This window comes from Heptranchias perlo, unplaced genomic scaffold (assembly GCF_035084215.1).
Source record: "Heptranchias perlo isolate sHepPer1 unplaced genomic scaffold, sHepPer1.hap1 HAP1_SCAFFOLD_70, whole genome shotgun sequence".
Lineage (NCBI taxonomy): Eukaryota > Metazoa > Chordata > Chondrichthyes > Hexanchiformes > Hexanchidae > Heptranchias > Heptranchias perlo.
In genome coordinates this window covers 2,403,735-2,417,132 of record NW_027139729.1, presented here as the reverse complement: position 1 = coordinate 2,417,132, position 13,398 = coordinate 2,403,735, and the positions used below count along the sequence as shown (strand labels likewise).

General features: G+C 40.2%; 1 long non-coding RNA gene across 2 annotated transcripts; it reads right to left on the bottom strand.

Moving 5' to 3' along the window:
- Window positions 1-497: 497 nt before the first annotated feature.
- Window positions 498-11,451, bottom strand: LOC137318428 (uncharacterized). Of its 2 annotated transcripts, none has more exons than XR_010961892.1 (4): window positions 11,128-11,451; window positions 10,475-10,560; window positions 4,239-4,325; window positions 498-645 (listed from the first exon to the last, which is right to left on the bottom strand). It is a non-coding gene; the product is annotated as an uncharacterized lncRNA (long non-coding RNA). The 2 variants fall into 2 exon arrangements; XR_010961893.1 differs by lacking the exon at window positions 11,128-11,451 and adding an exon at window positions 10,935-11,105.
- Between the last annotated feature and the right edge of the window lie 1,947 nt (window positions 11,452-13,398).

Sequence of the window (13,398 nt, the reverse complement as noted above, 5' to 3'; positions counted from 1 at the left end):
GAGAGAGGGACAGAAGATAAACTCATTCTTCACATTATATTGCACGGGTGGGATTTAGAAAAACTGGGAATGGGAAATATTTTGTTAGAAAATACATGAGTTGTAATGCTGTATTAAATGCTTGTAATTAATTTAGGGGGTATTTTCTATACTGAGGAAGAATTCAACAAAATACAACAAGACTTTAAGAAGCTTGCTGAAAGGCGGTGTAAATGTCCATTGAATTTCCATATAGAAAGGTGTGAGGTGGTGAATTTTGCTCGGGGGGATAAGGAGGCCACATCCTGCTTGGAAAATAAGAGTCTGAATGGGGTAGAAGAGCAAAGGGATTTAGGGGTACAGATTGACAAATCATTAAAAGTAGCAACACAGGTTGATAAGGCCACAGAAAGCAAACACAGAGGTTTATTTCGAAAGGAATAGAATTGAAAAGCAGATAAGTTATGTTGAACTGTAATTTAAACTGTCAAACCTTCTGTCAAACTGTTAAACCTTCCCTTTCTGAAATCCGTGCTGACTATTCTTTATTATATTTTCGGTTTGTAGATGTTTTTCTATTGCGTCATTGAGTAAAAGATTCCATGATCACTCCAACCACCGACCTTTAGTTAACTGGTCTATAGTTCCCTGGAATTGTTCTATCTCCTGTTTTAAAATATAAGAATCACATTAACTGTCATCCAGTCCTTTGGCACTATTCCTTTTGTGATGATTTTTTCTATATATGTAACAGTGCCTCTGCAATCTCTTCCTTTGCTTCATTTAATATGCACGGATGCAATCCATCTGAACGAGGAGTTTAACGATCCTTTCTAACTCAATATCTTTATATCTTTATTGACCTCTTCCTCTCATACCACATTCACCCTGTTAATCACCATGGTAAATACTGAGGCAAAGTAATAATTCAATATTTCTGCCATTTCTCTGATGTTACCTGTGAGTTGATCTTGTGCATCCCTTAGTGGCACTCAAGATATTCTGATTTTCCTTTTGTTATTTATGTTTCAGTGGAATAATTTACTTTTTCTTTTTATATTCCTTGATAATTTTATTTCGTAGTTCCTCTTTGCTTCCCGAATTGTTTTTTTGACTTCTTCCTAACCTCTTCCTATTCTCTTTTGTCATCTTCTTATTTAATATCGATCAATGAGAAATTCCACCAGCTATTTGTGTCTGTTCAGTGGCTGATGTTTGGAAACTATTTATTGTCTGTGTTTAAAGTGCTAGAAAACCAAATTCCAAACTCCAGAGAAACACTCTATTTTTCCCTCCTTGTGAACTAAGGTGCTACAGTGGTGAGCAGAGCTGCCTTCGAAACAGTTAATTCTAACAGTTTTGAATCCCAGCACGATTAAATCACTAACACCAAGACTGGAACCGATCTGATGCTGTTCAGAGGGATAGTTTTTCCAAAACCGAAACAGGTCTAATTTGTATTAACAATATTTTTAAAATTCATTTATTTCCCCCATAATGTTGAATTTAACTCTGTTCTTTTGTATTATTATTTCCCCTGATCTGTACGGTGGATACGGGACACAATTGCTCGGATTCAGTGAAATTAATTGATTTTTTGAAGTTTTTCCCTCTGCTGATTCCCGTTCCTTATTTAAATTATGTCGGATTAACCTTTCTGATCTATAGAAGGGTCATAGTCCTGAACCGTTAACCCGAGCTTCCCTTCTCCACAGATGCTGCCGGACCTGCTGAGTCTTTCCAGCATTTTCGGTATAATATTTTGCATAATTTATCCTTTTCACCTTTGACGTTCGCCATTGAAACTTCCAGATTTGCGCTCAGTTTTTATTCGTGTTTCAGTTCGGTTTATTTGAATTAATATAAATCGTGTCCTGAGAAATCAGACAGAAATATTGCGCAATGTAGAGTGAAATTTAATTCACAACTTTGGAATGAGCAAAACAAAAACTTTATTATGAATCAATTGGCTTAATTTTTCACTGAAAAAATACGAGAGTAGAAGATACAGAGAGAAACTATTTCCTCACATTGCACATTTTCCTGTTTCTGTCACAACGACAGATAATGTGAATTTGTTCCACTCTGTTACAGTTCTCCCTTACGGCCAGTAGATGTCAGACTGTGTGTGAGTGTGGGATTCATTCTGCATCTATCCGTCTCTGGTGCTGGATGTGAGTGTGGAATTTATTCTGTAACTCAGTCTCTGAGACAAAATGCAAGTCTGGATTCGTTCTATATTCTTATGTCAGGTTAGAGTCGATTGCTTGAAACAGTGTCTTTAATTCATTAATGTATGCACAGTCTTTTGTCGAGCATTAATTTGTAATTATGGATACACTTTGGGATTTTGTTTTAATCAAACAATGTGTGTGAGTTTTGGTGTAGGATTACATCTTAATCTCTGTGAAGATTATTGTGAATGATAATGTACGTTTCAATCTGTTACTGTGAAATTATTGGACTGGTATTTATTGTGCAGCTCAGTCTGCCCTGATGGAATTGATATTGTATCTTTCAGCATGACACTGAATGTGATTTATGGACTGGTGTAGCTCAGTCTGCACTAATGGAATTGATACTGTATCCTTCAGTCTGATTCTATGTAATATATTTAGACAAGTGTGTAAGGTGCAGCTCAGTCTGCGCTAATGGAATTGATATTGTATCTTTCAGTCTGATTCTGTGTAATATATTTAGACTAGTGTGTACGGTGTAGCTCAGTCGGCTATAATGGAATTGATACTGTATCTTTCAGTCTGATTCTGTGTAATATATTTAGACTAGTGTGTACGGTGTAGCTCAGTCAGCTATAATGGAATTGATACTGTATCTTTCAGTCTGATTCTGTGTAATATATTTAGACTAGTGTGTACCGTGTAGCTCAGTCAGCTATAATGGAATTGATACTGTATCTTTCAGTCTGATTCTGTATAATATATTTAGACTAGTGTGTACGGTGTAGCTCAGTCAGCTGTAATGGATTTGATACTGTATCTTTCAGTCTGTTACAGTATGAGGTTTTTGAACTGGTATGTAATGTGTAGCTCAGTCTGTACAAGTCAAATTGATACTGTGGCTCAATCAGCTATAATAAGAATGATACTGTATCTTTCAGTCCGACACCGTATGCGGTTTTTGAACTGGTATGTAATGTGTAGCTCAGACAGCATTAATGGAATTGATACTGTATCTTTCAGGCTGAGACTGAACGTGATTTTTGGATGGTATATAATGTGTAGCTCAGTCTGCACTAATGGAAATGATACTGTATCTTTCAGCATGGCCATGAAAGTGATTTTTGGACTGGTAGGTAATGCGTAGCTCAGTCTGCAGTAAAGGAATTGTTACTGTATCTTTCAGTCTAATCCTATATGCGAATTTTGGACTGTATATAATGTGTGGCTCAGTCCGCACTAATGGAATTGATACTGTATCTTTCAGTCTGATGCTGCGGAATATACTTAGACTGATGTGTAATGTGCAGCTCAATCCGCACTAATGAAATTGATACTGTATCTTTCAGCATGACCCTGAATGTGATTTCTGGACTGGTATTTAATGTGTAGCTCAGTCTGCACTAATGGAATTGATACTGTATGTTTCAGTTTCATACTGTGTGAGATTTATGGACTGGTATGTAATGTGTAGGTCAGTCTATACTAATCAAATCGATACTATATCTTTCAGTCTTATACTGTATGAGAATTTTGGACTGGTATCTAATGTATACCTCAATCTGCAGTAACGGAATTTAAACTGTACATTTCATTCTGACACTATGAGGTTTTTGTACATATATGTGAGTCAAATATGGGTAACATCTGAACTGGTATCTAATTTGTATCTCAGGGTACACTATTGGCATGAAGACTGCATCTTTAAACTCATAATGTGTGTGAGTTGTCGGCTGGTATTTAATTTGATTCTCGGGGTACACTATTGTGATTCATTCTGTACCTATCAATCAGTACCATGTGTCAGTTCTATCTGGTAGTTAATTTGTCGCTAAGGCTGAACTAATGTGAGATTGACACAGTGCCTTTCAATCTGATACTGGGTGTGATTTTGGACTGGGAATTATTTATCTGCCGGTCAGCGGTAATGAGTCATTGTGAAATGGAAATTCCGTCTGTCTCTCCTGCTCTGTTTGACTGTTCGATTGGGATCAGTATGGGATTGACTATTTCTGCGGTGTGAGACTGTGGAACTGATGACCTGTCTGTGTCTCTGTGCTCTGTGAGTGATAATGTACATACTGTGTGTGAGAAGGAGCTGGCTGCACTGTTCCTTGTGCCTCGGGTGCAGGAAACATCACACTGATTCTGGGTCCTTCAAGTATTTGCCTGCAGAAAGAGAAAGTATGTCTTGTAACTCAAGAACAGGTGAGGAGCAATGTAAATCGTGTCCTGAGAAATCAGAGAGAAATACTGCGCAATGTACAGTGAAATATAATGGGGTAAATTCACAACTATCAAATGAATGAAACAAAAACTTGATTATGAATCAATTGTCTTCATGTTTCACCGTCAAAATGTGCAAAAATAGGAGAGTAAAAGTTACAGACAGAAACTTTCCTCACATTGCACATTGTCATGTTTCTGTCACCACGACAGATAATGTGAATTTGTTCCACTCTTTTACAGTTCTAGCTTACGTCCAGTAGAGGTCAGTCTCTGGTAATGTATATGAGAGTGGGGTTTATTCTGTATCTTTCCCTGGTACTGTATATGAGAGTGGGGTTTATTCTGTATCTGGCTGTCTGTCTCTCTCTGGTACTGTTTTTGAGAGTGGGATTATTCTGTATCTATCTCTGGTACTGTATATGAGAGTGGGGTTTATTCTGTATCTGTCTATCTCTGGTACTGTATATGAGAGTGGGGTTTATTCTGTATCTGTCTGTCTCTGGTACTGCATATGAGAGTGGAGTATATTCTGTATCTGTCTATCTCTGGTACTGTATATGAGAGTGGGGTTTATTCTGTATCTGTCTATCTCTGGTACTATATATAAGAGTGGGGTTTATTCTGAATCTGTCAATCTCTGGTACTGTATATGAGAGTGGGGTTTATTCTGTATCTGTCTGTCTGTCTCTGGTACTGTATATGAGAGTGGGGTTTATTCTGTATCTGTCTATCTCTGGTACTGTATAGGAGAGTGGGGTTTATTCTGTATCTGTCTATCTCTGGTATTGCATATGAGAGTGGAGTATATTCTGTATCTGACAGTCTCTGGTGCTTTATGTCAGTGTGAGATTAATTCCATCACTGTCATTCTCTGGTGCTGTGTGTGAGTGTGGAATTAACTATGTACCTGTCAGTCTCTGGTACTGTCTGTGAGTGTGGGATTCATTCTGTATCTGCCATTCTCTGCTGCTTTATCTCGGTGTGGGATTCATTATGTAATTCAGTCTCTGAGACAATGTGCAAGTCTAAATTCATTCCATATTCTTATTTCAGTTCAGAGTATCGTATTTGAAACTGTATCTTTAACACTCCAAATTATATACAGTTCTTTGTTGAGTATTGAATTTGTTAATATGGATACACTTTTCGATTTTCTTTAATTAAACAATGTGTGTGAGTTTTGGAGTAGTATTACATCTTAATCTCTGAACTCTATTGTGAATGATAATGTACCTTTCAATCTGTTCACATTGAAATTGCTGGACTGGTATGTAATGTGTACTTCAGTCTGCAATAATGGGATTAATTCTGTGTCGGAGTCTAACACTGCGAGAGATTTTTGGACTGGTGAGTGACATATAGCTCAGTCTATGCTAATGGAATTTATATTGTATCTTTGAATCTGATATGGTATGACATTGTTGGACAGCTATATAATCTGTGGCCCTGTCTGCATGAACGGAATCGATAATGTATCTTTCAGCCCAATATTGTATGAGATTGTTGGGCTGTTATATAATTTTAGCTCAGGTGGTGCGAATAGAATTTAAACTATACCTTCCAGTCTGATCATTTATATGATTTGTGGACTGGGATGTAATGTGTAGCTCAGTCTGTACCAATGGTATTGCTACTGTTTATTTCAGTACAACATGAGTATTACCAATATATCGAATATGTAGCTCAGTCTGCACCAATGGAATTGACACTGTATCTTTCAATCTGACACTATGAAATGTATGGACTGGTATGTAATGCGCAACTCAGTCTGCAGTAATGTGATTGTGAGATTCATTCTGCATCTGTCAGTCTCTGGTACTGTTTGTGAGTGTGAGATTCATTCTGTATCTGTCAGTCCCTGATACTGTGCGTGAGTGAGATTCATTCTGTTCCTGGTACTGTATGTGTAGGATTCATTCTATATCTGTCAGTCTCTGGTACTGACTGTGAGCTTGGTGTATATTCTGCATCTGTCAGTCTCAGGGGTACTATATATAAGTGATGGATTCATTCTGTATCTGCCAGTCTCTGGTGCTATTTGTGAATGTGGGATTCATTCTGTATCTGTCAGTCTCTGGTGCTGTATGTGAATGTGAGATTCATTCTGTATCTGACATTCTCTGCTACTTTATCTCATTGTGGGATTCATTCTGTAATTCAGTCTCTGAGATAATGTGCAAGTCTGAATTCATTCTGTATTCTTATTTCAGTTTATAGTATCGTATTTGAAACTGTATCTTTAATACTTTAAATTATATATAGTTCTCCGTTGATTATTTAATTTGTAAATATGGATTACTTTTTGATTTTCTTTAATCAAACAATGTGTGTGAGTTTTGGAGTAGTATTACATCTTAATCTCTGAACTCTATTGTGAATGATAATGGACCTTTCAATCTGTTCATGGTGAAATTATTGGACTGGTATGTAATGTGTAGATCAGTCTGCAATAATGGGATTAATTCTGTATCTGAGTCTAACACTGTATGAGATTTTTGGACTGGTATGTAATATGTAGCTCATCCTGAACTAAAGGAATTGATACTGTATCTATCAGTCTGATACTGTATGAGATTTTTTGACTGAAATGCAATGCGTAGCTCAGTCTTCAATAATGGAAGTGATACTGAATCTTTCAATCTGATACTCTGAGATTTTAGGACTGGTAAGTAACATGGAGCTCAGTCTGTGCTAATGCAATTGATGTTGTATCTTTGAGTCTGATAGGATATGAGATTCTAGGAATGCTATATAATGTGTGGCTCAGTCTGCACTGATGAAATTGATACTGTATTTTTCAGTCTAATATTGTATGGGATTTTCAGGCTTGTATGTATTGTACAGCTCAGGCAGTGCTCATAGAATAGACACTGTATCTTCCTGTCTGATCATTTATGAGGTTTTTGGACTGGTATATAATGTGTAGCTCAGTCTGAACCAATAGTATTGATGCTGTTTATTTCATATAATACTGAGTATTTACCAATATATCTAATATGTAGCTCAGTCTGCTCTAATGGAATTTATACTGTATCTTTCAATCTGGCACCAGGAGATCTTTGGACTGGTCTGTAAAGTGTAACTCAGTCTGCAGTAATGTGACTGTGACATTCATTCTGTATCTGTCAGTTTCTGCTACTGTATGTGAGTGAAATTCATTCTGTTCCTGGTACTCTATGTGAGTGTGGGAATCATTCTGTATCTGTCAGTCTCTGGTATTGTGTGTGGGTGAGACATTCATTCTGTATCTATCAATTTCTGATGCTGTATGTGAGTGATATCAATTCTGTATCTGTCAGTCTGTGCTACAGTGTGTGAATGTGGGATTCATTTTGAATCTGTCAGTCTCTGGTACATTGTATGAGTTTGGGATTTATTCCATATATCAGTCTCTGGCACTCTATCGGAGTGTGAGATTCATTCTTTATCTGTATCTAATTTGTATCTCCATTTACAGTATGGCATTCAAAACTGTATCTTTAATACCTTAATGTATGAATATTTTTTCCCAGTCTTCAATTGGTAGATAATGATATATTTTAAAATGTAATGCTGTCAGATATATTCAGATAATGTGGGCACTTTTTGGACTTCTATTAAATCTGTATCGATGGGAACACAATTGTGAATTAGTGTATCCTCCAAACTGATATGGTGACATTTTTGAACTTGTATATAATGTGGAGCTCAGTCTGCATGAATAGAATACTGTATATTTCAGTCTGAATCTGTGTCAGTTTTTTTGTAATGGTTTCGAATGTGTAGCTCAGTCTGCACTAATGGAATTGATACTGTATCTTTCAATCTGACACTATGAGATTTTTGGACTGGTATGTAATGTGTAACTAAGCCTGCATTGATGGAATTGATACGGTATCTTTCAGTCTGTGACTGTGAGATTTTTGCATTGGTAAGTAATTTGTAACTCAGCCTGCACTAATATAGGTGACTGTGAGATTCACTTTGCATCTCTCAGCATCTGGTACTGCATGTGAGTGTGGGATTCATGCTGTATCTGTCACTCTCTGGTACTCTATTTGACTGTGGGATTCATTCTGTATATACATTCTCTGGTACTGTGTGTGGGTTTTGAATTATTTCCATATATGCAGTTTCTCATAATGTATGTTCGTATGGGATTCATTCTGTATGTGTCAGTCTCTGGTGCTGTGTGTGAGTGTGGGATTCATTCTGTATCTGTCAGTCTCTGGTACTGTGTGTGTGTGTGGGATTCATTCGGTATCTGTCAGTCTCTGGTACTGTTAGTGAATATGCGATTCATACTTTACCTTTCAGTCTCTCGTGCTTTATGAGAGTGTGGGATGAACTCGGTATCAGTCAGTCCTTGGTAATGTAGGCCTGTGTGCGATTCATTCTGTTTCTGTCATCTCTGGTACCATACTTGAGTGTGGGATTCACTCTGTGTCTGGCAACCTCTAGTACTGTATGTGAGTTTGGGATTCCTTCTGCATGTCAGTCTCTCTACTGTGTCTGAGTGTGTGATTCATTCTGTGTCTGTCTATATTTATTCTCTCAGATTACATTATGGTGTTCAATATTGTAGCTTTAATATCTTAATGTTTAAATAGTTTTTCTCATTATTTAATTGGTAAATATGGATACACTTTAGGATTTGATGCTGGAGGCTTTATTCAGATAATTTGCGTGCTTTTTGGACTCGTATCAAATCTGTATCTCTGTGAGTAATATTGTGAATGATAATGTATCGATCAAAATGATATGGTGATATTTTTGAAATGGTATATAATATGTAGATCAGTCTGCACTAAAGGAATTGACACTGCATCTTTAAATTTTATTTTATAAGATTTTTGGACTCGTGTGTAATGTGTATCTCAGTCTGTGCTTTTTTTTTATTCGTTCACGGGATGTGGGCGTCGCTGGCAAGGCCGGCATTTATTGCCCATCCCTAATTGCCCTCGAGAAGGTGGTGGTGAGCCGCATTCTTGAACCGCTGCAGTCCGTGTGGTGACGGTTCTCCCACAGTGCTGTGAGGAAGGGAGTTCCAGGATTTTGACCCAGCGACAAAGAAGGAACGGCAATATATTTCCAAGTCGGGATGGTGTGTGACTTGGAGGGGAACGTGCAGGTGGTGTTGTTCCCATGTGCCTGCTGCCCTTGTCCTTCTAGGTGGTAGAGGTCGCGGGTTTGGGAGGTGCTGTCGAAGAAGCCTTGGCGAGTTGCTGCAGTGCATCCTGTGGATGGTGCACACTGCAGCCACAGTGCGCCGGTGGTGAAGGGAGTGAATGTTTAGGGTGGTGGATGGGGTGCCAATCAAGCGGGCTGCTTTATCTTGGATGGTGTCGAGCTTCTTGAGTGTTGTTGGAGCTGCACTCATCCAGGCAAGTGGAGAGTATTCCATCACACTCCTGACTTGTGCCTTGTAGATGGTGGAAAGGCTTTGGGGAGTCAGGAGGTGAGTCACTCGCCGCAGAATACCCAGCCTCTGACCTGCTCTCGGAGCCACAGTATTTATATGGCTGGTCCAGTTAAGTTTCTGGTCAATGGTGACCCCCAGGATGTTGAAACCGTACCTTTAAATCTCACACTATGAAAATATTATAAACTGGTATTTATTTTGTTTCTCAGGTTACACTGTCAGGTTACACTGTCACAGCATTTCTCAATCTGTTACTGTACATGAGTTTTGGACTTGCAATTTGTGTTCAAATAGTACACTGTTCGAATGGATACTGCATGTATTAAACTCACGTGTGTGAGAGAGTTCTGGGCGAGTATTCAATTGGAATCTCGGGGTATCTGGTATTTAATTCATGGCTAATGTTGCCCTTTGGTGAAATTGACAACCTGAAAGCGTGATTTTGGACTGGGATTTTTTAATCTACCTGTCAGTGGGACTGAGTTTGTGAGAAATGGAACCGTGCAGCCAGCTCCTTCTCACACACAGTAAGTACATTATCACACACCTGCTCTGTTTGACTGTTGGATTGAAAAGGTGTCTCTGGAACTTGGGATCAGTGTGGGACTGACTACTTCTGCTGTCTGAGACTGTGGAACTGATGACCTGTCTGTGTCTCTGTGCTCTGTGTGTGTGATAATGTACTTACTGTGTGTGAGAAGGAGCTGGCTGCACTGTTCCTTTGCCTCGGGTGGAGGAAACATCACATTCATTCCAGCTCCTTCAAGGGTTTGCCTGTAGAAAGAAACGTATCTCTTGTAACTCAAGAACAGGACAGGTAGAAAATACAGAAGTTATCAGTTCAATATCTGTTAATAATTATTTTGAATATCCGCAAATGAAAACCAGTGATACAAACAGTGTCAGTGTCTGACTCCACTGCAGTACTGCAGCACTCAGCTTCTGCACACCAGGTGTGTTGGGCTGTTTTACAACAATTTATTGACATCCAGACACAACCCAACCCCTGCACTGATCAGTGAATGGGACTACCCGATGGGGCTGGGACGTTTGTACAGGTCAGGTTTCTAATCCCCTCTCCCATGGGACTAACCGTTCAACTGAAAACAAAGAGCCGCTGTTTAAAATGTGTCCTTCACACTTCTCACCTGATGCCTGCAATAGATGCTCTTTGTATAACTCCCCACATCCTTACTGTCATGCTCTGTTTCCACTCCTCACTGTCCAATAACAATAAACAGGGTGAGACTGGAACTAAAGCAGGAACATTCACTGCTGGTTTGGGGAAAGAAAGCAGCAATGATTTTAAATAGCAGGTTCTTCCCATTCTCTCTCCCTTACCCTGGACACACCCTGGACACACACAGCCCGAGAATGACCTCTCCCTTCCCCCGCTCACTCCATGTTCCGGGACCAGTTCCTGATCCACTCCGCCTCTTACAAACAGCCCCCGGACTCCCCCTGACCTTCCCCCGGACTCAATGCCGATCTCTGAGCCCATCTGCGGACACGGTCCCGAAGCGATGAGCTGCTGTAACGAGGCTGCTCTTTGCTCCCTTCCCCCGGGGGCCGTGATCTCTCCATTCCCGGCTGTTTTAAACCATCTTCTTCCGCTCACTGAGGGAATGGCGCCCACAGGCCGAGCTGGGGGAGGGGAGCGCGCATGCGCTCTTCTGCTCACCAACAACCAGCGCTGGAGGCGGGGCTGAGTCGCGCATGCGCAGATATCTGGTTTAATTCCCAATACAAAAATCGATGGAAACTTTCCCCAATTGGAATTTTTCAGAGTCTGAGCAAAGGAAGTGGGTCTGGGGGAAAGGTCAGAGGGAATGGGGTCCACAGGCAGTGCAGGAACAGGCACCAGAATGGAAAACAGATGGGATTCCACCAGTGCCTAACGCTGGAATCCAGACTGACTTTACAATCTCTAACTATTAAACTAGATGTTTCCATCCCTGCTGTTTCTCTCGGTATCTTTTGATGGAAAAGAGCCTTTCAGAGATAAAGTGAGCGGCTCTGAAATGAGCCAATTGGTTCTGTTCATTCTTGGCCCCTTTACCGATTAAATGACTTGTGACTCTGAAACTGGAAGCAGGATTTCTCATACTAATCCTGGAGAAAAATGGGAGGAAAGTGGGAGTCGGTGTATTTTGTGGGACCGTGCAGGATTAATATCTGACAGCAACAGTCCTAGATGAATATAATCAGAGTGAAACTCTCGGTCACTGAGAGTAATAGCGAACGGCCCTGAACAGCAAACCGAATATAGTACAACAGGCAAGAGAGTTAAATTCGGCCCACATTGTTTTTGTCACCCTCTGAACTGTCCCTGAGTATCGGATTAATAGTGTGTCCGTCTCTGGTATAACAGTGAGAAATGAGATTGCATCTTCTGCCTCTCCAACGGGATTTTCTGGATAAAGCGGAAATTTGCAGATCAGTCTGGAACTGATACTGTGGCACTATGCATCCACGCTCGCTCTGTCTCCCGTTCTCTCTGACTAGCTGATGCTGTATATTAAGGTGGATACTGCTATTGAGCGTCATATGAACACTCTGATAGGAAGTGTAAGACTGACAGTGTGTTTTTGTCTCTCTCTCTCGTGCTGGACATGAAGGTGGGATATTGTCTGACATAAAACAGAGAGAATGGGGTGTCCGAGCCTCACTGTAACTGGGGATGTGTTCGACTCCAGTCCCAGTTCATATCATTTTCTTTTCACAGTTTCAGGGTGAGAGTCTCTGTGAGACGGTAAAACTGGCGGAGAAACTCCGCGTCATAACACAAACCCCAACACATGAGATTCTCCAAAACAGCTTGAATAAAGTTTTTGTAAACTGCTGAACCTGTCTGGGAGGGGATGTGTGGGGAGATAGAATCGGGTCTGGGACTGAAATGGAAGGAGGCGGGTTGACTTGTTAACGAAGGGACTGTATTTACGCAGTAATATTACTGACTGTTAATTGTAACAGGGCTTATTTAAAAGCTCCGGGTTTCTGTGAATCCTTGAATATGAAGGGTTTGTGCGGAGCGCTGTGTTTCGGTTCTATTATCAATACACGGTTTCAAATTGGCGGATGGAGAAAGCCGGAGGTGGAGCTGGAAGATCAGAGACCGCTCTCCGCTCTGTCCGTCACTCTGACTCCTCCCCTCCCGCTTTCTCTGTTTAATCCCCCATATGAAAAAAAAGCGGGTATAGAATCATAGAAGTTACAACATGGAAGCAGGCCCAGTTTATACCACTAAGCTGGTCCCAATTGCCTGCACTTGGCCCATATCCCTCTATACCCATCTTACCCATGTAACTGTCCAAATGCTTTTTAAAAGACAAAATTGTACCCGCCTCTACTACTGCCTCTGGCAGCTCGTTCCAGACACTCACCACCCTTTGAGTGAAAAAATTGCCCCTCTGGACCCTTTTGTATCTCTCCCCTCTCACCTTAAATCTATGTCCCCTCGTTATAGACTCCCCTACCTTTGGGAAAAGATTTTGACTATCTACCTTATCTATGCCCCTCATTATTTTATAGACTTCTATAAGATCACCCCTTAACCTCCTACTCTCCAGGGAAAAAAGTCTCAGTCTATCTAACCTCTCCCTATAAGTCAAA